This window comes from Nyctereutes procyonoides, unplaced genomic scaffold, assembly GCF_905146905.1.
Source record: "Nyctereutes procyonoides isolate TBG_1078 unplaced genomic scaffold, NYPRO_anot_genome, whole genome shotgun sequence".
In the NCBI taxonomy this organism is placed as follows: Eukaryota; Metazoa; Chordata; class Mammalia; order Carnivora; family Canidae; genus Nyctereutes; species Nyctereutes procyonoides.
This window is the reverse complement of record NW_026575125.1, coordinates 65096250-65120885: the sequence shown is the minus strand read 5'-3', so window position 1 is coordinate 65120885 and position 24636 is coordinate 65096250. Positions and strand designations below refer to the sequence as shown.

The window sequence follows — 24636 nt, the reverse complement described above, 5'->3', positions numbered from 1 at the left end:
GGTTTGAAGGTTATCTAGGTAATTTGGTGGGGACAGGTGATTTGGGGACCCTGCTCTTCCGCCATCTTGCCCCTCCCTCGATGGTGAATTTTTGAATCCTTGTGGTAGTTGAGTCCAGGTGAGCTGGCCATTGATGCCTTTCTCAGGGTCCGTCCATTCAAAGGCGAAGAGGTCTTCTCTCTTGGGCGCTAAAGGCAGGCTGAAAAATGCATCTTTTAAATCTAATACCATATACCAAGTTTTGTCTAGAGGCAGGGTGGAGGGGAGGGCGTATGGGTTTGGAACTGTAGGGTGCATATCCTCTGCTCGCTGGTTGACTTCCCTCAAGTCCTGGACTGGCCTGTAATCGTTAGAGTGCAGTTTCTGAACCTGCAGCAAGATAGTGTTCCATGCTGGTTGGCAGGGCCTTAATATGCCCGAGTCCAGTAGTCGCCGTATGTGGGGTGTGATTCCCTTTCGTGCTACTAGAGGCATGGGGTATTGGCGGACCCTGACAGGGTCTGCCCCCGGCTTCAGTTCTGTGTATATAGCCGGTCGATACTGGGCCAGCCCGATTCCCCCAGTTTCTGCCACGCTTGGGGAAATTCCCGCAGCCAATGGTCAATGTCAGTCACTGGGGCTGAGGGCATTTGGTGGAGATGGTATTCGTCTTCTAAACTCAGGACAAGCACCTGAATTGGGTGCCCCTTCTTCTTTAGGACTTTTGCCCCTTCGAGGTGGAAGCAAATTTACGCCCCCATCTTGGTGAGCAAATCCCGACCTAACAATAGGTAGGGACACTCAGGGATGACCATGAAGGAGTGGGATACCCGGCCCGTGCCGAGATCCACAGTTCTTTGGGTAGTCCATGAGTATTGTTTGGTGCCCGTGGCCCCTTGCACCCATGATGTTTTGTTTGCCAATTTCCCTTGGGGTTGTAATAAAACCGAATGTTGTGCCCCAGTGTCCACTAGGAATTCAACAGGTTGCCCCTCCACTTTAAGAGTTACCCTGGGCTCGGGGAGGGGTGCCGAACCCTGGCTCCCCTAATTGTCCAGGTCCTCCATTTCTAAGATCTTGGCAGGGGCCTTAGATCTTTTGTTAGGGCAGCTTTTTACCCAATGGCCCTCCTCTTTGCAATAAGCGCATTGGTTTTTGTTCAGCTTAGGGCGCTCCCGACGGGGACCAGGGCCATCCTCCTTACCTATCCCTGAAGCCAGCTTCTTGAGGTGCCTCCCATCTTTCCTGTGGGTCGTCCATGGTTGTGGCCAGCAGGATCTTGGCCAGGTTTTGGGTCTGCCGGTCACTTAGTTTGGTTTGTTGTTCTTCCGGACTTTCTCTATTATTACAGACTTGTTCTGCCACTATCACTAAGTCCTGCAAGCTCTTCTCTCCCAGTCTCTCTACTCTTTGCAATTTCTTTTTAATATCCGGAGCAGCCTGGTTAACAAAAGCCATGATAATTATGGCCTTTGTTTCCGGGGCTTCTGGGTTCATAGGGCTGTACTGCCTAAAAGCCTCTCTAAGAAGGCTGCTGGACTCTCATCCTTACCCTGCCTCACATCATAGACTTTGGCCAGATTGGTAGGCTTGCGCGTGGCAGCCTTGAGACCTGCCATTAGAGTCTGGTGGTAGACCGGGGGTCTCTTCTTACCTTCAGCCCAGTTGTGCGCTTTGGGGAGTAAAAATGGTTTTAGTCAAGGAGGGGAATTCTCGATCATGTCCTGCCAGATCAGGATGTAGGGAACCTGGTCAGAGTGGCTGTCTGGTTTGTCCCTGAAAATCACGGTCTTAACCTGTAAGATAATATGTAGGTGAAAAGTTCCTTCCTGGGGCCATCCCACATCAAAGGTTGGCCATTCTGATATACAATAAATTTGGAATCTCTTTCTCTGTATGTCTATGCTCAGAATACGAGCTCTTTCCCTAACATCCGAGAAGTGAGCGAGCGTAAGAGATAGGGGAGTGGTTTCTGTCTCCCCCATTATGTCCCCAATCCACACCAAGACACAGACAGTAAAGATGATTAACAAGAACCCAACAACACAGACAAATGCACAAACAGTTAACAAGGACATAGTAACACAGACAAACGTGCAAACAGTTAAGAACACGGTAACAGATGAACGAACGTTCCATGAGGCCGCGGAGACAAAACGGAAAGTAACCTAAAGGGCTGGCAGCCGGCCCTCCTTACAGATGAGGACCCCGTCCTCCAGGCAGGGGCAAGGGACGTCTCCTCAAGACCCCCGGTCGACGGCCAGCTAGTGCGTCCTCCTAAGCCAATGCTGACCCAATACAGATTGGAATTCCTACAGGTAAAGTACAGTTTAGAGCTCTCAGAAAATATGCGTGCAAAAGGTGGAAAAAGTTGAGTGTACTCACCACGCGTGAAACCCTCTGGATGGGGTCCTGGAGGTTTCTTGGATCCTGGACAGCCCCCAAATGTTGTGCCCAAGATCACGAATCCGGGAAACCACCAAGGAGCCGACACCGATGCAAACACATGAGGGTTTATTTACAAGCTCGAGCCTGGGTCCAAGTATACCCGACGCAGCGGAGCAGGGACTTGGACCCCGAGACTAAGAGGTGTAGCAGCTTTATAGGGACTAGTGGCCAATGGGATAGCAGGAAGTTGCACAGTCATGCTGGTCTACTTGCAGGTGGTGGATTCAATTACATTTTACCCTAAAGTATCCATTTGAACTGGCCTATCACTGAGCTGGATTTCCTGTTAGGGTGTGCCCGGGGCTTGACTAGGGTGGGGCAGTGCCCTAAGTAATAAGCGGGTCAGCACAAGGCGGGTGCAGCACAAAATAGAATCAGTCCTGCACTGCTTGTCCAGGGGTAGGGGATTTTGTTAAATTTCCTGGGTCCGACACCCAGGAGGAACAACCACAGTGGCAGCGGCCAGTTCTGGAGCCCTGGATTCAGCTCCCGCAGTAACTATGGAGCTCTCAGCCTGCAGGGCCTGGAGGCTCTGGGGGGCGGGGCCGCTGATCTGCTCAGCTTGGGGCAGGAGCGTCCTTGCTGTCCTGGGCCCTCCTGGCCAGTGCCTGTCCTGGCTGGGAGACCGGATCCTGGACTGTGTCCCCTGCGCCCTGTGCTCCCGGGCCTGCGCTGTTGGATTCGCGCTTCCAGCCGTGCAGCCCCCTCTCCGTGGAGCCGCCGCCTGAGCCCCTCCGAGCTGCTCCCGGGGCCGCGCAGCTCCTCCGGCCCCGAGCCTCTGCCCAGAGCCGCTCCTGAGCTGCTCCCTGTCCAGCCATGCGCACCCTGCATCCCTTTAGGGAGCTCGGCCTTGGGGTGTGGGGAGCTCTCCCCGGGGCGCAGGTGCTCTGTTAGTGTCCCAAGGAGCCTGAGGGCATCCCCGCCCCTCCTGGGGTCCTGCTCTAACTCCCTGGAGCGCCTTTCCACCAGGGAAGATTGGTGAAGCTCCTGCTTCTCTGGGTTGGGGCTCCTGTCCTGGGGGCACTCGCCCAGGCCTTAGCCGGGTTCCTCGCGGGCCCCCTTCCCCTTGGATGCCTTCTCCCACCCCCCCTTCCTACCTTGATAGAAGCGTTAACTCTTCTCACTGTAGCATTCCAGCTGTTCTCTCTTTAAATCTCAGGCCTAATTCATAGATTTTCAGGATGATTTGAAGGTTATCTAGGTAATTTGGTGGGGACAGGTGACTTGGGGACCCTACTCTTCCGTCATCTTGCCCCTCCCCTCGTTCCTCTAGTTTCCATCTGTTCGCAGTAAATACCTAGTTTGTGTATATATGAACATATCTATTATTTTGCCTTTTTGTCTTGAGTAAAGATTTATGAGGTAAACATTTCTAGGTTTTCAGTTCTTTTTTCTCAGTATTTTAAGATTTTATTCCACTGTCCTTGAGATTCCTTTTTTGCTGTTGAAATTTTGATGTTAGCCTAATTGTTATTTCTTTATGAATGATATTTCTTTTCTCTCAGGTTGTTTTTAACATAGTTTTTGGTGTTCTGCATTTTCACTACAGTGGATTTAAGTGTGTCTTATCTAGCTTGGTATAGGTTGAACCATGTATAATTAACAATATTAAATTGTTTTGATTTTCAATTTCATATGGTTCAAGCAACTTCAATGTATTACCTCTATCTGTGAATTATCATTTATCATTTTGGAAAGTTATCAGTCAGTATCTTTGCAAATACTGGTTTTCTTCCATTGACTCTCTTCTCACTTTTTTTGGTATCCTAAATAGAAATGTTTTAGGATTTAGTTTCCTAATAGCTGCTTTGCCACCCATCCTTCCCTAGTTCTTATTTTTGAACCATAAATGGTACCAGGTCTGGAAGGCATGCTTTTAGGCAGCCATAGGACAAAATCCAGAAATGCCAAGTGCCTGCTTAGGAGCTTTGGAAAGGTGCCCTCATTGAGCATTCTAGAAGGAGTGGCTGGGTCTTCTGGGACACCACCCCCCCCATTAGGCTCCTTAAAGTAACATCAGCCATTTTTAGATTGTTTCTCTTATCATACCTTCCCACTGGCCCCATGTGAGCCAAGGAACTCACACTGCCTGCCCTCTATCCTTTCCCAGTTCTGCAGGTGGAGATTGATAGTCAAGTATCCTTTTTGAGATACTATTTTCATTTTCGTAAGAATCTTTGTAATAAAATGGTACATTTCTACATCCTCAAAAAAAATCTCTTTCCCAGTTTATTAATTCTCTGTATTGTCTCTGATCTATAGTTTAACCCTCTCATTTTTTTACGTCAATATTGTAATCTTTCATTTGTAGAAGCTCTGCTCCTCCTCTCCCCAAATCTCATTGTTTTTTGATATTCTCATTTGCTTCTTCATTTTTTTCATATACCTTACATTCTGCAATGTATTGTTTCTATTGATTCATGTTATTGGTTTAGTTTTTTATGCCATACTTATCTTTGAGAATTTATATTTGGTTTTAATTTTTGGGAATCTGGGGACTCAAATTAAGGATGCTTTCCTGCAAGGATTATTTGTGTTTGCTTTAGCCAGAAGGCACTAAGATTTGGGACCATTTCAGCTCCTTTCAGGGATCCTCTCTTAATAAAGGAGCCCCAGGCATAGCTCCCACACTGATTAAAATCAGCAACAAGACTTTTTTTTAACATGAAAGGAAAATTTTATTAGAAATGCATCTCTTAGAACAAACCAATAGTTACTGATGGGAGATGGGTGGGGGAATGGGTTAAATAGGTGATGGGGATTAAGGGGTACACTTGTGATGAGCACCAAATATTTTTTTAAAGATTTTATCTATTTATTCATGACAGAGAGAGAGGCAGACACTGGCAGAGGGAGAGGGAGAGAAGCAGGCTCCATGCAGGGAGCCTGACTCGAGACTCGATCCTGGGTCTCCAGGATCACACCCCAGGCCGAAGGCAGCGCCACACTGCTGGGCCACCGGGGCTACCCTGAGCACCAAATATTTTATAGAAGTATTGAATCACTATATTGTACACTTGAAACTAAAATTACATTGTGTATTAACTGGAATTTAAATAAAAACTTAAAAATGCATCTCTTAGTGACATGGCTATTTAAAAATATGGTTCATGTATCTTGGAAGAATATAATTTATGGCTAGAACAAAGACTTGCTTTTTTTTTTAATTGCAGTGTTGTTGTTTTTTTCCTTGAAGCTTTTAATTCAGCTCAGGGTTTATTTGTGCTGTGTGTGTGTGTTTGGGGTTAAGGAGTTTCTTGTAGACTTTTATTTCTTTCAATCTCAGCAATGCATTAAAAAATAGATTTAAATGTAAAAAGTCATTTTTACAAGAGATCCCTTCACAGTATCCAGTCCAGTATACTGCTGGAAGTAGATATTCTCCAGTCCACATTTCTTAACCATGTGGAGGGGAGAAAGTTTTAAATTTGAAAGTTCTTTAATTCTAAATATTATAGGTCTGTGGATTTTCAGACAAACTCTTCCTCTTCCAGTTACTTGCCAAAGTAGGCATGAATAGTGAGTGTCATTTCCCACAGGTCCAGAGGTCCTCCTATCAATTTAAACCAAGAGGGAGGTTTGTGGTTTTCTTAATCATTCTTTTCCTTTTCCTGTGGCATTGCCTGATTCAAAAGTAGCCATGCTGTTTTCTCTTGTGTTGCCACTTGCTTCTCAGGCCTACAGAGCTTTTAGTAAGGAATAAGGACAGAATGAACGGATCACTGGGGAAGGACCAGAAGCTCACTAGTTTCCTTACCATTTTTTGAAAATGACAGTTTTAACCTCATTCCTATTTTCCCACTAAATTCCTTTATTTCCTTTCCTAATTCATATCATATTTACATCTTGTAAATACTATTTGGTGTTTATTTGTTTTTTAAGGGAAAAGACACTTTTGTTTGTCCTGTATGATTACAAAATTTCAAAATGAGACCTTATATATGTTGAGTCCTAGATAAAGAAAACATTTTTCCCTCTTTTTTTTAAGATTTATTTGAGAGAGAGCACAAGCAAAAGCAGGGGGGAGGGGCTGAGGAAGATGGAGAGAGAAGCCTACTCTGCATTGAGTACTGAGCTGGGGCTCAATCTCAGCCTTGAGGTCCTGACCTGAGTCAAAAATCAAGAGTCAGACACTCAACCAACTGAGCCACCCCGGCACCCCATATCCTTTTTTAAGGCTGGGTTTTTATCAGCCTTCTGTATTTTTTTTATCCTCTGTAGAAGGTATCTCAGAATTTTGTGTATTATACAGATTTAATGTTTATTATAAAAATTATACCTCACTCTTTGCAGTTTGAACTGATACTTTTAGAAGATTATATAATTAAATATATATACATATAGATAGTTGATTAAAAACAAAAACTCTTTCCATTGTTTTTGAAGTAGTATATCAAACTTTTGGGTGGTTCTTTGGTAATTATAATAAACCTGAGGTCTGTAATGTGTATAAAATATATGCACACTTAAACACACTCATGTATGTGAATTGTAATAAAAATGCATTATCCTAGGGATCGTAACTTAATTTTATATTTGATTCCTTGCATCATAGTTGATAATTTCATATAAATGTTATTTTGTTTATATCCTGAAGTAGTAACACTACTACCATCTATACATCATAGCCTACACTTTTTATCACCAGGTTATCAGAATCAGGTGTCACCTATTCTGTGATTTCTAACCACCATTCTATATTCTCTTTTAATATAAGCCTAAGCATTTCTCAGCCAGTTACAGTGAGTACTCATCAAGGCTACTGTTATAAATGGCATGCATGCATATTTATGTGAAGATTCAAAGACATTTGTAAGTCATATCCTTGCCTTCTAAATGAATTCTGCATAAACAATATAAAACAGGTTAACCGGGATCCCTGGGTGGCGCAGCGGTTTGGTGCCTGCCTTTGGCCCAGGGCGCGATCCTGGAGACCCGGGATCAAATCCCACGTCGGGCTCCCAGCATGGAGCCTGCTTCTCCCTCTCCCTATGTCTCTGCCTCTCTCTCTTTCTCTCTCTGTGACTATCATAAATAAATAAAAATAAAAAAAAAATAAAAACATTAAAAAAAACAGGTTAACCACTGGAGATAACTTCATGAATAAACACTCTGAGTTTTTTATCCATTTAAATAAGTAGATTTTTTTAAAGATTTATTTATTTGAGAGAGAGCGAGTGAAAATGAGCAAGCATGGAGAGGGGCAGAAGGGGACAAGCCGACTCTCCACTCAGCAGGGAGCCAGGCTTTGGGCTCCATCCCAGGACCCTGAGATCATGACCTGAGCTGAAATTAAGAGTCAGATGCTTAACCCATTGAGCCACCCAGGCACCCGACAATTTTTAAACATTTTCTGAAAAAATTAAAAGGAGATAGTTAATAAAAAATATTGTTATTTTGAGGGATTTTAAAAAATACTTGTGGTATTTTTCAGCTTTTAACAACTTGTAATTTGCTATGATTTCTTCTTACTGTCAATACATAGTCACTTTCCAAAAGCAGGCGAGAATAAGGGCCATTCTTTTTTTTTTTCTTTAAAGATTTTACTTATTCATTCACGAGAGACAGAGAGAGAGTCAGAGACATAGGCAGAGAGAGAAGCAGGCCACATGCAAGGAAGCCCGATGTGGGACTGGATCCTGGGACTCCAGGATCATGCCCTGGTCTACATGCAGACGTTCAACCGCTGAGCCACCCAGGCGTCCCAGTAAGGGCAATTCTTACAGTATTCTTAGAAATATGTTCCAATTCTGTGCCCAGTAAGAAATACTAGTTTAGATGAATAAAGAAATTCTTTCAACTTCCCACATTTTACCTAATAGTTAAAGGTAAAATAAGAAAACATCACAGCAAAAAAATTTCCCCTTCACCCCTACAATTTGTAAGTGTATGTTTGATAAACACTAATGCAGATAAGCCCAGTAGCAGGTTTTATATGTTTTGGAGGCTAGTTAGCATTCCTGTATTTCATGCTTCGAACCCCATTGGTTCCTCCCCCCAGTGTCGTAGGTAGAACTCCATGATACACCTAAAAATGTCAGTGTGGAAACTGGACCTATATCCAATTGGTAGATTTGACCAATCCAAATTGTTATGTATAAAGTTTGATTATTGAATTGAGCCTTAAATATTTGAAATTAAATGTTAAAAAATTCTCAGAGTGAATTCAACAGAAGCATTAATAAAATGAACATTGAGTGCATAAATATTATGGTTAAGTAAGAAATATTCTCATTGTACATCACTACACTTGTTTTGCAACACTGCAGCTAAGAAGAGCTACAGTGAGATATGGTGTGCCAAAGTTTCTTAATCTAGGATCCAGGAGTCCTTTGAATTTGTATATGATATTATATGTGTGTCTTTATGAAAGGAATTCATAGTTTCATCAGATTTTCTTAGTCGTCCATGACCTAAAAAACAAGGATTGAGAATTATTATTATGAATTTTCAACAAAAGAAAACAGTATTTTTTGCTCAGGTAATCATTCCTTAAGAGCTTATGAAAGAAGTCCTAAAGAGTTTATAACAGAGGTGCTTCTGGAGTATAAAGATGGGAGAGGGATGGGAAAGCTAGGAAAATGTTGCTATTGGAACATAATTTACAGGCACCTCTTTAGATAGATGCAAGGAGATATTTATGCTCTAGTGTTGTGAAGAAGTAGTTAAGTACAGCAAAATGAGCAAGTGGGTAATCCTGGTTCTGCCATTTACTAGCTGTATATTCTTGGGCCAGTAAATTAACCTTTCTGCTCCAGTCTCCTCATTTTTTTATGGGAATAATAGTGGTACCTCATAGGTTGTAAGGATAAAAATTAATTAACATCTAGAAAGTGGTTAAAACATTGATTGCTTTAGTGTACTACATAAGCGTTAGCTGTTATTACTCCTAGTATGATTATTATAATTGTTGCTGCTGCTGCTGTTGTAGAATGCCATCAGGGTAAGTATGAGGCTGAATCAGGGACTGAGCCAGATTTAGTATTCTAATATAGTAGGTTGGCAAATTTTTTTTGTAAAGGGTCAGATAGTAAATAGTTTTGGCTTTGTAAGACCTGTGGTCTCCATTGAAACTATTTGTAGTCATAGGCGGTATGTAAAAGGATGGACATTGCTGTGTTCTAGAAACTTTATTTACAGAGTAGGTGGCAGGTTTTCTGACCCCAGTTTAATCCATTCAATAGTCTTTTGTCTATCAAATATAATAATAATATTTATATTTCTGATTCATGAGAGACACAGAGAGAGAGAGAGAGGCAGAGACACAGGCAGAGGGAAAAGCTGGCTCTATGCAGGGAGCCTGACGTGGGACTCGATCCTGGTGCTAAAGGCGGTGCTAAACCACTGAGCCACTTGGGTTGCCCCAATAATAATATTTTTTAAAAACTCTGGTATTAGGGAGTATTACAAGATTGCCTCAATGTAATGCCTGGTGTATATTAGTCATTCATTAAGTATATGATGGATAAATTAATGAATAGTAGGTATTTATGAATTGCTGCAAAAAAAATGTGTGTCAAAGAAGTAGTAGAGCAGTGTTTTCAAGTTTTCACCTATGTCAGAATTTAACCTCATTACTGGGCCCCATTCCCGGAGTTTCTGACTTTTAGATCTGGTGGGAAGCCTGAAAATTTGCATTTCTAATGAGTTTCCAAGTGTTGCTGGTTGTCTAGGGAACACAGCTGAAGAGTAAGTAACCAGGGTAGCTTGGTTACCTCTCTGGGCCCAATTCTGATCATGAAGAAAAGGATTTAGAGTGACAGAAAAGTTGTGAAGAAGCATCTATGTCATTTGTTGTAAATTTGATTATTTTCCTTTTTTCCCATTTAATTCAACATCTATTTTTTAAAGCATCCATTTTCTTCAGAGTACTCTCCCAGGTGTAGTAGATACATATGAAAAAGAATATGTCATAGACTTTGATGTTAATGTCAAGAGTGTTACTCTAGTTGAGGAAAGAAAATGCACACTTATGAACCAAGTACAGAATAAGAAAATATATTTCATCAGGTTCCAGAATACGTACTGTAGGTATGAATGACATCAGTATTCAGAAATGAACAGAGTTTAAAGAGATAAGATAATTTAATCAAGGCACACAAGAGGATACTTTGATGGAGTTACAGAATCTCAGACTGCTCAGTTAACCTATTCATTTCCAGAAAAGAGCAAGAAAACTGGGTTCTATCTGAGCCAAGTTACCATCAGTAAGTGGGCTATCCCGTACATAATGGGATGTTTAGCAGCAGGGAGAATAAAATATTCTTGCAGTTCTTTCTTACAATCTTACTACTCAATTTTTGGTTCTATATCTGGAACTATGCAAAAATTCTTAAAGGACCAGAACATTTTAAAAGATCTTGACATTTGAATCAGTGGAATAATTTATTCAGGTAATTTTAGCACAGTTCCCAACATATATAAGATACTAAATAGCCATTATAAAGCAAATCTTGGGTAACATATAATCTTAATAGAGAAAAAATAAAAATACTAAAAAAATTAGAAAACAAACCCGCTTTTGTAAAGAAATACAACCCCAGTTCCCCACCCTCAAATTCCACCCCTAGAGTTAAGCATTGTTCAGTTGCATATCTTCCCATCTTTTCCATGCTTATACAGTCATCTATGTATAAATGCATACTTGCACACTATATATACATACACACTTAAAAAAATTTTAATGGCGGGATCTTTGGGTGACTCAGTTGGTTAAGCATCTGCCTTTGGCTTAGGTCATGATCCTGGGGTCCTGGGATCAGGCCCATGCTGGGCTGCCTGCTTGGCAAGGAGTCTGCTTCTCATCTTCCTACTGCCCTTCCTCCCTGCTTGTGCTTGCTCACTCTCTATGAAATAAATAAAATCTTTAAAAAATTTTGATGGCTGAGTAATGGATATATATATATATCAGTTCATTTAACCATTTTCCTTTTGTTGGTATTACCATGCTAAAATTAAAATTATGTCTTTATTATATAAGAAATATATAACTTCATATGTAGAAATTTTTTTATTTAGCTATCTTCAGTTATAGCATAAGCAAATTCACAGCCATCCTTTTAAAAACATGTATCGGACAGCTTAAAATAGATAGCATTGGAAGGCTGGGTATAGTAAGAGGATTTCTTCAAATTCAGAGCCTTAACCTGGCATCCAATACCTGGAATTAGTCATCTGGGTTTGGGGTGAATACTCTGAAGTTGCATGCCAAATTCTGCATGTGTGATATACATGGTTGCATTTTTCTAGGAAGGGGGTTTTATCATTATATCAAAGGAGTTTGTCATCTCCCAAGAAGGTTAAGAACCACAGAGATGCACTATCTCAAATGAGAACTGCCCTTATTAAATTAGAAGAGCAATGTTGAGTACGTTAACCAAAAGGTTTTCTTCCCAAAAGTTGGAGGGTATCTTTTGCATACAATTTTAAAGACAGCCCTCTAGTTAATATTGGCATAGAAGTGATACATAAGGTATAAAATGTAAACCTGATTATGTTTGTATGATCATTTGTTTTTTTTTTCCCTTGAGGAGTATTGTGTGGGATAAACAGCAGGGTGGTGAGATAATCCATCATTTTGAAACCTGTTCTCTGGTGATGGATGGATAGATTGGTAAAGTAACTCAATAATCTCCATTTTTTCCCCAAGGTTATTCATAGATCGTTGAACATTGTCCTTAATAAAGCAGTGGAATGTTTCTGTGTCCTTGCCTGCATTATTCCTCAGGTTGTGACAGGAAAAGGCTTTTAATTTGGAAATAACTTCTTATTAAAACTTATATGAGTGTGTGGTGCTGGAGCATTTATTGTGACTCTCATGAATATATTAGAAATATAATGGCTCCCCAAATTACATTGTTTGAGTTTTTATTTTAGTAATAGCCTCCTTCAATTCTAAAAATTCAGATACTAGATTATCCTCACACATAGGTATTAAAAACTTGCCCAGTTATTTTCTCCCCAGGTTAAATAATACATACTCCAGATCTTAAAATAATTTTAATAACTTGTATCAGAGTGAAAGATGGCTGGCTTCAGATAAAGCAAGAATGATAATTGAATTAAGTCCAGTGTTTGAAGCTGAGATTTTAGGTTGATCAAATTGAAAGGTAACACTGTGTTACTGCATAGATTAACTTTTTAAGAATAATTCAAAACAGTTCTTGAACTCTCTTTGGAACCAATGTACTTTTGTGCGAGTGTAATAGAAATAGTACGTGAAATGTATTTATTTTCAAGCCAATTAAAAAAACAAAGCCCTGAAGGCAGCCAAATTACAAAGATCTAAGGCTTTACTTGTTGGCAAGTGTAAGTCTATGTTAGACAGCTGGATTTCCATGTGTTCTCTACTATTCTCCTGTTTAAGTTGTTTTTTGTTCCAAAGTGATCCAATTAGCGTGATTGCATAGAATTTTAATGAAGCTGTTCATTTCCAAGTTTTTCATCAATTCACTTTCTACTTGGTAGAGAATGCTCAAAAACTATTTTTATAAAATCCCTTGTCTTGTTTTATGAAAGTTATAAGATTTTCATTTGTTATAAAAGTATCAGTCTCAGAATTAAATTCTGATTCTAGCTCTGTCATGTTGTTATTTGCATGAACTTGAACATGTCATTTAAATTCTCAGAGCCTCTGTTGTTTTGCCTATATAATGGAAATGGTAATTAAATCTAATCCTAACTTCTGCCCTGGGCTACTGTGAGACTTAAATGTGATGATGTTAGGGAAAGTGCATTCAAGATTGTCTAACACCAAGTAGGGTATTATAACATAAGAGTTGTATGACTTCATAGTCTTGGTATTTGGAATGAATGTTTTTATAATTACTGAAACATATATTATAGACTCTTCAGTTTATACAAACAAGATATGGTAATTAGAATTTAATTATGTAATTAAATTGTCTTATACTATGTCTATTGATAGATATATTTGCTATATATAAAATACAGTCCTTTCTATGTCTCCTATAGTTTATTGTGTATAGCCTTTTACAAAATGAGTATGCCATAATTTTTTCCTTACTACTGAATTTGGTATATTTTACTCATATGTAGTTAATTGCTTCAATAGTACTGCTTGGATCTTTGTCACATAGTAGGTGCTTAATAAATTACTTATTTAAAAAATCAAATTAGAACTTACATGGCAAGAAATTAAATATTGCAGGACAGAAACTATTCTTTTTTCATGTACTAGAGAAATGATTTGTAAAAAAGAACTCTGTGTTGGAGCTGAAATTACTATAGCTTTTAACCATTCCTCTTCCTTATTTTTCTCTATCCCTTCATGCCTCAACCTCTCCCCTCTTAGTTCTCCCCTCTCCCCAAATTAGGCAGTAGGTTCTCACTTGCTCAATATAATGAAATTGAATAAAAGTTTTGTCCAAAAAGTGTCATTTCCATGTGGTAAAACTTGACTGATTTTAATATCACCAAGTCAGAATTCAAAATAATTTGAATGTTTTTACTTTGTACTCTGTTTGTAAACAGTTTGCTAAACAAATCAATAACATAAACAGGAAAGTATATGTAGCCTACTCAAGAAACCAAACTAATTGCAGCTGTTTGTAAATGACTCCTGCAGGCTTTAATTCATGCACACTTGAAAGTCATAAACCTGTCATTTATAATTTACACCTACACTAGTATTCCTGCATTATTTCATACAAATGCACATGCATTTGTAAACAGCCATTATCGTTCAACTTTTTTGCTTTCCCATGTGGAGTTCTAAAAATTTTTTATTTAAATTTTAGTTAACATAGAGTGCAATATTGGTTTCACGAGTAGAATTCAGTGATTCATCACTTACATACAAAACCCAGTGCTCATCACAAGTGCCCTCTTTAATATCCATCACCCATCTAGCCCATCCTCCATCCACCTCCATCGTCCCTGTTTGTTCTCTATTGTTAAGAGTCTCTTGTAGTTTGTTTCCCTCTGCCCCCGCCCCTATCTGGAATTTTTAAAAGAAAAATGGGATTCACAGTATGGCTATTTTTCTTTTGACTGTATTAGAATTTGAAAATACTCATTCTTGAGCCTACAGTCTTAATCATGGTCCTATATGCATACACCCATATTCTTCAGGTACATTTAAAAATAGAAGGAATGAACTCTAAGCTTTTGAATAATGCACATTTATTGAATTAACAATTAATCTTGATCCTAATTTATGTTTTAATGTATCCTGAGAGGTAGCATGGTATAGTTGTTAAGAGTAGAGACCCTTGAAAAGAGAAATGAGGCCAGAGCTGCGGGCACTTTTTCTGCCCGCGGTGTCTCAGGTTCATTCTTAAGGAACTGAGAACTTAATCTTCCAAAATGTCAAAAAGACCATCTTATGCCCCAACTCCCACCCCAGCTCCTGCAACACAAATGACCAGCACACCAGGGTTTGTGGAATACAATCCATACAGTCCTCTCGCCTACAACAACTACAGGCTGGGAGAGAACCCGGGCACCAACAGCCAGGTCACAGCATCCTCTGGTATTACAATTCCAAAACCCCCAAAGCCACTGGATAAGCCGCTGATGCCCTACATGAGGTACGGCGGAAAGGTCTGGGACCAAGTAAAAGCTTCCAATGCTGACCTAAAGTTGTGGGAGATTGGCAAGATTATTGGTGGCATGTGGTGAGATCTCACTGATGAAGAAAAATAATATTCAAATGAATATGAAGCAGAAAAGAGTACAATGAATCTATGAAGGCCTATCATAATTCCCACACATACCTTGCTTACATAAATCCAAAAAGTCATGCAGAAAGAAAGTCGGTAGAGGCAGTCTCGCATGGAGACAGGAGAACCTTACATGAGCATTCAACCTGCTGAAGATCCAGAGGATTATGATGATGGCTTTTCAATGAAACATACAGCCACTGCCTCATCAGTGAAATCCTTAGAGTGTAGTTCCAGACGTTCGGTCAGTTGTCACAACAGCTAGAATGCAGGTCCTCAAACGACAGGTCCAGTCCTTAATGTTTCATCAGCAAAACCTAGAAGCTGAACTTCCTCAGATGGAGGGGTGACACCAGGAGAAGTTCCTGGAAAGCAAAGATTCATTTAACAGTGAACTTGAAAGGTTGTGTGGTTTGATATTATAAGTGAATATGGAAAAGATTACCACTGAAATTGCACAGGCAGAACAGGCTGGCAAAGGCAAGAGGAAAGGGAGAAAGAGGTGGCAGAGCAAGCTGAACGTAGTCAGAGCAGCATGGTTCCTGAGGAAGAGGCCCCTGCTAGTAAGAACCAGGAGAAGAAAGACGATGAAAGCATCCCTTTGAAGACCGAGAAGAAAGACGCACATTGAAGAAGCAATGGAAAGCCAACAGAATGGTGAAGAAGGCACGTCTACTCCTGAGGACAAGGAGAGCAGGCAGGTGGGGGTGGACAGTATGGTTGAAGAAGGAAGAGACCAGTGATAGTAACACTGGCTCAGAGAGCAACAGTGCAACAGTGGAGGAGCCACCGACAGACCCCACGCCAGAAAATGAGAAGAAAGAATAAATGTTGCCTTGTTTTATGTGTTCTAAATACTTTTTTAAATGAAAAAATAATGTTTTTTTGAGTTTAAAAAAGAGGAGTAGAGACTCTTCTACCAGACTTTCGGTTTGAATCCTGGCTCTTCCACCTACTTACTGGATAAATCTTCTATTTTTTGTTTCTTCCTTTATAAAAAGGGAATAACAGTAATATCTACCTCTTAGAGTTTTTATGAGTTTAAAGAAAATTATACTGTACCAGTGTAATTTGTGCCAGTACCTGGCACAAATAAGCATAGCATGACTCTTATATAAAGTAAAATAATTTCCAAACTGTTAATTTTCCTGTGCATATATAAATTCACATCCTTTGGAATAGTGGAGTGGTCCCAAATGCCTCATAGGTTGAGAGCCAGACTTCTGACTGTGGTGTTTCCACCTTCCATGATGTTTTCTAAATCAGAACTTTACTGTCAGTCTGTAGTCTTCTCACAGAGGTGGATGTACCAGGATTAGAGCTGCTACTGTCTAAAATCTATTGCAGTGTACCTATTCCTCTCCCTGGAATTAGTTTTCTTGTTTCCTGCTTATTTTGTGAGATTAAATATATTTCTTTCAACAAGCAAATACAGATGAAAACCAGCATTAATTTTCATTATACTCCTAAAGTAGAAATAAAAACCACTATGGAGGGATGTTTGGGTGGCTCAGCAGTTGAGCATCTGCCTTTGGCTCAGGTCATGATCCTGGGGTCCCGGATCGAATCCCACATCAGGCTTCCTGAAGGGAGTCTGCTTCCCCCTCTGCCTGTGTCTCTGCCTCTCTCTTTCTGTGTCTGTCATGAATAAATAAGTAAAATCTAAAACCCACTATGGAGTGTTTTTCTAGGATATGAATATTTTAATGCTCAAAATGGGCTCTTAAGGCCAGCAAACTAAGGCATTGTCTGTATGGTACAGATAAATCAAGTATGAATCAGAACTTGGTTGTCTGTTTCTACATTTTAACTTAAATACTCTGGCCATATGAGACTGTTCTATTTATCTCCAGTACAGTTTGTTTTATATTACATATATAATAGTGCCAAAATTGACATGAGAAAAGAGATACTTACTGCTTCATTTCTGAATAGTTGCTGTGGAGAAAAGAATTCTCTTTAGAATGTGAACTTTGGAACTGGTACTTTTAAGACCCCAATAAGCATGTTGATTTTTTTCCCCACACTGATGCTTATTGATGTTCAGTCAGTTGAACAGGCTAAATGTTTCTACTGTTAATCGTTCCTATGGAGATGGGCTTAGCCACAGAAATATACTAATAGAATTGTTCTGACCAAGTCAGAAAAGTTTTTAAAATACCCTCATATTTGATCTATAATTAGATTAAGAAAATTAGTCTAAATTTGCAGATTAAATATAAGCTTCTATGCATTTTGTTCCTCCTGAAAGAGAATAAACCAAGGATAAAATTTCTCACATTTTCTCTAGGGGCACAAAGTTAAGTTTGCAAACTTACATGAGTTTAATTCCTTAATGTCAGTTTGCAGTATATAGTTAAATGTTGCAATTGTTTGAGAAAACATCCTGCTTGTCTATGGGAAATAAAAGCAAGTTAGCAAGAAGGGGGACATCAAAGACAACAGAGCACAAAAATATTGTGAAAAGTAGGTGAGCAGCTGTGAAGTTCTCTGTTACAGGATGCCCTCTTGTGTTTTTTTAGGAATAGCATATTTAGACAATCGACAGTTCACAACCCTTTTCTGTGTCAGCATACATGATGGATGTATTTGCATCTCTGACCCATTCCCAGGGATATACCCCGCATTCTTGGGGGCTTTGGCATAGATAAGAGAGGCTGCAGGCTCCACATAGTAAGCACTGTAACACTGCCTTTTATTTTTCTCCCACAGATTTAGGGAGCACTCTCTCACCACATACCAAGGTTGAGAACCATTGTTTTATTAAACTAAGCATGAAATTCATACTAGATCTGGAATTCCTCTAGAAGTGATGGCTATTATCAGTCTTGTTAAATGGAGGTTGGCTTATTTTTTGTTTCTTTGTGATTTAAGGAAAAAGGAAATGGTCTTTTTTTATTTTTAAAGATTTGTTTATGTGAGAGAAAGATTGAGCACAGCCACTCTTCACCCCACAGGGGCAAAGGTAGAGAGAAATCCAAGCAGAGTGTGGAGCCCAACACAGAGCTTGATTTCACAATCCTGAGATCACAACCTGAGCTGAAACCAAGAATTGGAATCTCAACCCACTGCTCCACCAAGGAGCTCGGCAAAACATAATTTTAGATGTCTTGTTTGGAAGAAAAAACAGCGTCTAAGATATATGAGCTCTGGCTCTCTATGGTTCTAGGTTTTTATGTATTTTTAAGAGACTTAACCATAGAGAACAAACTGAGGGTTGATGGAGGTAGGTGAGGGATGGGCTAAATAAGTAGTGAATATTAAGGAGGGCATTTGTAATGAGCACTGGGTGTTAAATCTAAGTGATGAATCACTAAATTCTACATCTGAAACCGATTTTACCATATATGTTAACTAGAACTTAAAAACTTGAAATAAAGTATTTTCAGCAATGCATATATTAAACATAGGATTCTGTTTACTCTTCCTATTTTCTTAACTAGGTATTGTACACTTCCTGGTTATAGGTTGTAGCAAGTTGACGTTTATTATTTTTTTTCTTGAAACAATTTTTCTTTTTTTCTGCTTACCAAAATAATCCATGCTTATGTTAAGAAATTTAGATAATATGAAGGTATAAAGAACATAAAAATTAAAATGATGATGATTTTTACCGGAATTACTTTCATTTTTATTTGATTTTAAAATGACTTTTGTGTGGGGCACCTGGGTGACTCAGTTAAGTGTCTGCTTTTGGCTCACATCATGATCCCATGATCCCTGAAATGGAGCTCTGCATTGAGCTCCCTGCTCAGCTGGGAGTCAGCTTCTCCTTCTCCCTCTGCCCCTTCCCTCCCCACGCTCGCTCACTCATTCTTCCAAATAAATAATCTTTAAAAAAAAATAAAAATGGCTTCTGTAAGATTCTTCATGTTTACTTTGACAATAACATTGTTAGTATCCCAGCATTACTTAGTGCATAGTGTCAACACTACTTTAATACCAGAAAACTAAATTCCTTCAGATTGTTCAATATGGTAAGAATCATTTTGTAAATAAATTTGTTGTTTTCTAAGTTTGAAAATTCCAAAGCTTTCTTTTTCCCTACTATGGCTTCTGGTATTATAAGCACATTTTTGCCTTTTTCAGTATTTACACAATTTATTGACAGAGGAAGAAAGCAATCCTTCTACAAATAACTCGATAAAAGCCTGAATTTCCCATGAAAGGAAGAGTAACGAGTTAATAAACTCATATATAACTCATATACTAAGGAAATTAAGTTATGAGAAAGGATTATACTTGTTTTGGGTTGTTTTTTAAAGTATTATCACAAAGATTCTGTGAGGACTGTAAAGAGTATATTTCAGAGGTCAAGCCATCAAAGTTAAAGAATTTTTTCAGGTGTAGGAATAGTATAGAGAACAGTTCAACGTTTATATGTTTGTGTACTACTTTTTACAAGAGTAAAGAACACTATTATGATTTTGTGCTGGAAACTAGAAATTAAACTGAAATCAACTTATTCTACATTAGAGATTTAAAAAAAAAAAGGAACAGAGATAGCAAGATAGAGCACGAGCAGGGGAGGAGAGGGAGAAACAGGCTTCCCACTGAGTAGGGAGCCTGATTTGGGGCTCCATCTTAGGACCCTGGGATTGTGACTAGAGCCGAAGGCAGACGCATAACTGACTGAGCCACCCTGTCTTGCACATATGTACTCTTCATCACAATCACAAAAGGAACCTAGTAAGAGTGTTCATTGTGTTTGTTACCACCAATATATTTGCCACTTTTATACATTCTTTGGTAGCCATATGTATTTTGTCTAAGCACACAAGCACTCATACACACATGCTCACTCGGCATGTTAGGTATGGGTAATAGTACTGAATTTTTTACCAAAAACTTAAAACTAATACTATTTTCTTTTTTTTTAAATAAATTAATTTTTATTGGTGTTCAATTTACCAACATACAGAATAACACCCAGTGCTCATCCCGTCAAGTGTCCCCCTCCGTGCCCGTCACCCATTCACCCCCACCCCCCGCCCTCCTCCCCTTCCACCACCCCTAGTTCATTTCCCAGAGTTAGAAGTCTTTATGTTCTGTGTCCCTTTCTGATATCTCCCACACATTTCTTCTCCCTTCCCTTATATTCCCCTTCACTATTATTCATATTCCCCAAATGAATGAGAACATACACTGTTTGTCCTTCTCCGATTGACTTACTTCACTCAGCATAATACCCTCCAGTTCCATCCACGTTGAAGCAAATGGTGGGTATTTGTTGTTTCTAATGGCTGAGTAATATTCCATTGTATACATAAACCACATCTTCTTTATCCATTCATCTTTCGATGGGCACCGAGGCTCCTTCCACAGTTTGGCTATTGTGGACATGGCTGCTAGAAACATCGGGGTGCAGGTGCCCCGGCGTTTCATTGCATCTGAATCTTCGGGGTAAATCCCTAACAGTGCAATTGCTGGGTCGTAGGGCAGGTCTATTTTTAATTCTTTGAGGAACCTCCACACAGTTTTCCAGAGTGGCTGCACCAGTTCACATTCCCACCAACAGTGTAAGAGGGTTCCCTTTTCTCCGCATCCTCTCCAACATTTGTTGTTTCCTGCCTTGTTAATTTTCCCCATTCTCACTGGTGTGAGGTGGTATCTCATTGTGGTTTTGATTTGTATTTCCCTGATGGCAAGTGATGCAGAGCATTTTCTCATGTGCATGTTGGCCATGTCTATGTCTTCCTCTGTGAGATTTCTCTTCATGTCTTTTGCCCATTTCATGATTGGATTGTTTGTTTCTTTGGTGTTGAGTTTAATAAGTTCTTTATAGATTTTGGAAACTAGCCCTTTATCTGATATGTTATTTGCAAATATCTTCTCCCATTCTGTAGGTTGTCTTTGAGTTTTGTTGACTGTATCCTTTGCTGTGCAAAAGCTTCTTATCTTGATGAAGTCCCAATAGTTCATTTTTGCTTTTGTTTCTTTTGCTTTCGTGGATGTATCTTGCAAGAAGTTACTGTGGCCAAGTTCAAAAAGGGTGTTGCCTGTGTTCTCCTCTAGGATTTTGATGGAGTCTTGTCTCACATTTAAATCTTTCATCCATTTTGAGTTTATCTTTGTGTATGGTGCAAGAGAGTGGTCTAGTTTCATTCTTCTGCATGTGGATGACCAATTTTCCCAGCACCATTTATTGAAGAGACTGTCTTTCTTCCAGTGGATCGTCTTTCCTCCTTTGTCGAATATTAGTTGACCATAAAGTTCAGGGTCCATTTCTGGGTTCTCTATTCTGTTCCATTGGTCTATGTGTCTGTTTTTGTGCCAGTACCACACTGTCTTGATGACCACAGCTTTGTAGTACAACCTGAAATCTGGCATTGTGATGCCCCGAGATATGGTTTTCCTTTTTAAGATTCCCCTGGCTATTCGGTGTCTTTTCTGATTCCACACAAATCTTAAAATAATTTGTTCTAAGTCTCTGAAGAAAGTCCATGGTATTTTGATAGGGATTGCATTGAACGTGTAAATTGCCCTGGGTAACATTGACATTTTCACAATATTAATTCTGCCAATCCATGAGCATGGAATATTTTTCCATCTCTTTGTGTCTTCCTCAATTTCTTTCAGAAGTGTTCTATAGTTTTTAGGGTATAGATCCTTTACCTCTTTGGTTAGGTTTATTCCTAGGTATCTTATGCTTTTGGGTGCAATTGTAAATGATATTGACTCCTTAATTTCTCTTTCTTCAGTCTCATTGTTAGTGTATAGGAATGCCATTGATTTCTGGGCATTGATTTTGTATCCTGCCACGCTACCAAATTGCTGTATGAGTTCTAGCAATCTTGGGGTGGAGGCTTTTGGGTTTTCTATGTAGAGTATCATGTCATCGGTGAAGAGGGAGAGTTTGACTTTTGCTTTGCCAATTTGAATGCCTTTAATGTCTTTTTGTTGTCTGATTGCTGAGGCTAGGACTTCCAATACTACGTTGAATAGCAGTGGTGAGAGTGGACATCCCTGTCTGGTTCCTGATCTTAGGGGAAAGGCTCCCAGTGCTTCCCCATTGGGAATGATATTTGCTGTGGGCTTTTCGTAGATGGCTTGTAAGATGTCGAGGAAAGTTCCCTCTATCCCTACACTCTGAAGAGTTTTGATCAGGAATGGATGCTGTGTTTTGTCAAATGCTCTCTCTGCATCTAATGAGAGGATCATATGGTTCTTGGTTTTTCTCTTGCTGATATGATGAATCACATTGATTGTTTTACGAGTGTTGAACCAGCCTTGTGTCCCAGGGATAAATCTAACTTGGTCATGGTGAATAATTTTCTTAATGTGTTGTTGGATCCTATTGGCTAGTATCTTGTTGAGAATTTTTGCATCCATGTTCATCAGGGATATTGGTCTGTAATTCTCCTTTTTGGTGGGGTCTTTGTCTGGTTTTGGAATTAAGGTGATGCTGGCCTCATAGAATGAATTTGGAAGTACTCCATCTCTTTCTGTCTTTCCAAAGAGCTTTAGTAGAATAGGTATGATTTCTTCTTTAAACGTTTGATAGAATTCCCCTGGGAAGCCGTCTGGCCCTGGACTCTTGTGTCTTGGGAGGTTTTTGATGACTTCTTCAATTTCCTCCCTGGTTATTGGCCTGTTCAGGTTTTCTATTTCTTCCTGCTCCAGTTTTGGTAGTTTGTGGCTTTCCAGGAATGCGTCCATTTCTTCTAGATTGCCTAATTTATTGGCGTAGAGGTGTTCATAATATGTTTTTAAAATCGTTTGTATTTCCTTGGTGTTGGTAGTGATCTCTCCTTTCTCATTCATGATTTTATTAATTTGAGTCTTCTCTCTCTTCTTTTTAATAAGGTTGGCTAATGGTTTATCTATCTTATTAATTCTTTCAAAGAACCAACTCCTGCTTCTATTGATCTGCTCCACAGTTCTTCTGGTCTCAATTTCGTTGATTTCTGCTCGAATTTTAATTAACTCTCTTCTGCTGCTGGGTGTCGGGTCGATTTGCTGCTTCTTCTCTAACTCCTTTATGTGTAAGGTTAGCTTTTGTATTTGAGTTCTTTCCAGTTTTTGAATGGATGCTTGTATTGCGATGTATTTCCCCCTCAGGACTGCTTTTGCTGCATGCCAAAGATTTTGAACAGTTGTATCTTCATTCTCATTAGTTTCCATGAATCTTTTTAATTCTTCCTTAATTTCCTGGTTGACCCTTTTATCTTTTAGCAGGATGGTCCTTAACCTCCACATGTTTGAGGTCCTTCCAAACTTCTTCTTGTGATTGAGTTCTAATTTCAAGGCGTTATGGTCTGAGAATATGCAGGGGACGATCCCAATCTTTTGGTATCGGTTCAGACCCGATTTGTGACCCAGTATGTGGTCTATTCTGGAAAAAGTTCCATGTGCACTTGAGAAGAATGTGTATTCAGTTGAGTTTGGATGTAAAGTTCTGTAGATATCTGTGAAATCTATCTGGTCCAGTGTATCATTTAAAGCTCTCGTTTCTTTGGAGATGTTGTGTTTAGAAGACCTATCAAGGGTAGAAAGAGCTAGATTGAAGTCACCAAGTATAAGTGTATTATTATCTAAGTATTTCTTCACTTTGGTTAATAATTCGTTTAAGTATTTGGCAGCTCCCACATTCGGGGCATATATATTGAGGATTGTTAAGTCCTCTTGTTGGGTAGATCCTTTAAGTATGATATAGTGTCCCTCTTTGTCTCTCACTACTGTCTTCGGAGTAAATTTTAGTTTATCTGATATAAGGATGGCTACCCCTGCTTTCTTTTGAGAACCATTTGAATGGTAAATGGTTCTCCAACCTTTTATTTTCAGGTTGTAGGTGTCCTTCTGTCTAAAATGAGTCTCTTGTAGACAGCAAATAGATGGGTCCTGCTTTTTTATCCAGTCTGAAACCCTGTGCCTTTTGATGGGGTCATTAAGCCCGTTCACGTTCAGAGTTACTATTGACAGATATGAGTTTAGTGTCATCATGATATCTATTTAGTCCTTGTTTTTGTGGATCGTTCCACTGAACTTCTTCTTAAAGGGGAATTTTAAGAGTCCCCCTTAAAATTTCTTGCAGAGCTGGTTTGGAGGTCACATATTCTTTCAGTTCCTGCCTGTCTTGGAAGCTCTTTATCTCTCCTTCCATTTTGAATGAGAGCCTTGCTGGATAAAATATTCTTGGTTGCATGTTCTTCTCATTTAGGACCCTGAATATATCCTGCCAGCCCTTTCTGGCCTGCCAGGTCTCTGTGGAGAAGTCTGCTGTTACCCTAATATTCCTCCCCATGAAAGTCAGGGACTTCTTGTCTCTTGCTGCTTTAAGGATCTTCTCTTTATCTTTGGAATGTGCAAGCTTCACTATTAGATGTCGAGGTGTTGAACGGTTTTTATTGATTTTAGGGGGGGATCTCTCTATTTCCTGGATCTGAATGCCTGTTTCCCTTCCCAGATTGGGAAAGTTTTCAGCTAGGATTTGTTCAAATACATATTCTGGCCCTCTGTCCCTTTCGGCGCCCTCGGGAACCCCAATTAAGCGTAGGTTTTTCTTCCTTAGGTTCTCATTTATTTC

General features: G+C 39.6%; 1 protein-coding gene and 1 pseudogene across 4 annotated transcripts in view; both read left to right on the top strand.

Moving 5' to 3' along the window:
* Positions 1 to 24636, top strand: part of CHM (CHM Rab escort protein) — a 274974-nt gene that overhangs the window by 139961 nt on the left and 110377 nt on the right. The window lies entirely within an intron of this gene.
* On the top strand, positions 14684 to 15938 carry LOC129517801 (SWI/SNF-related matrix-associated actin-dependent regulator of chromatin subfamily E member 1-like; annotated as a pseudogene).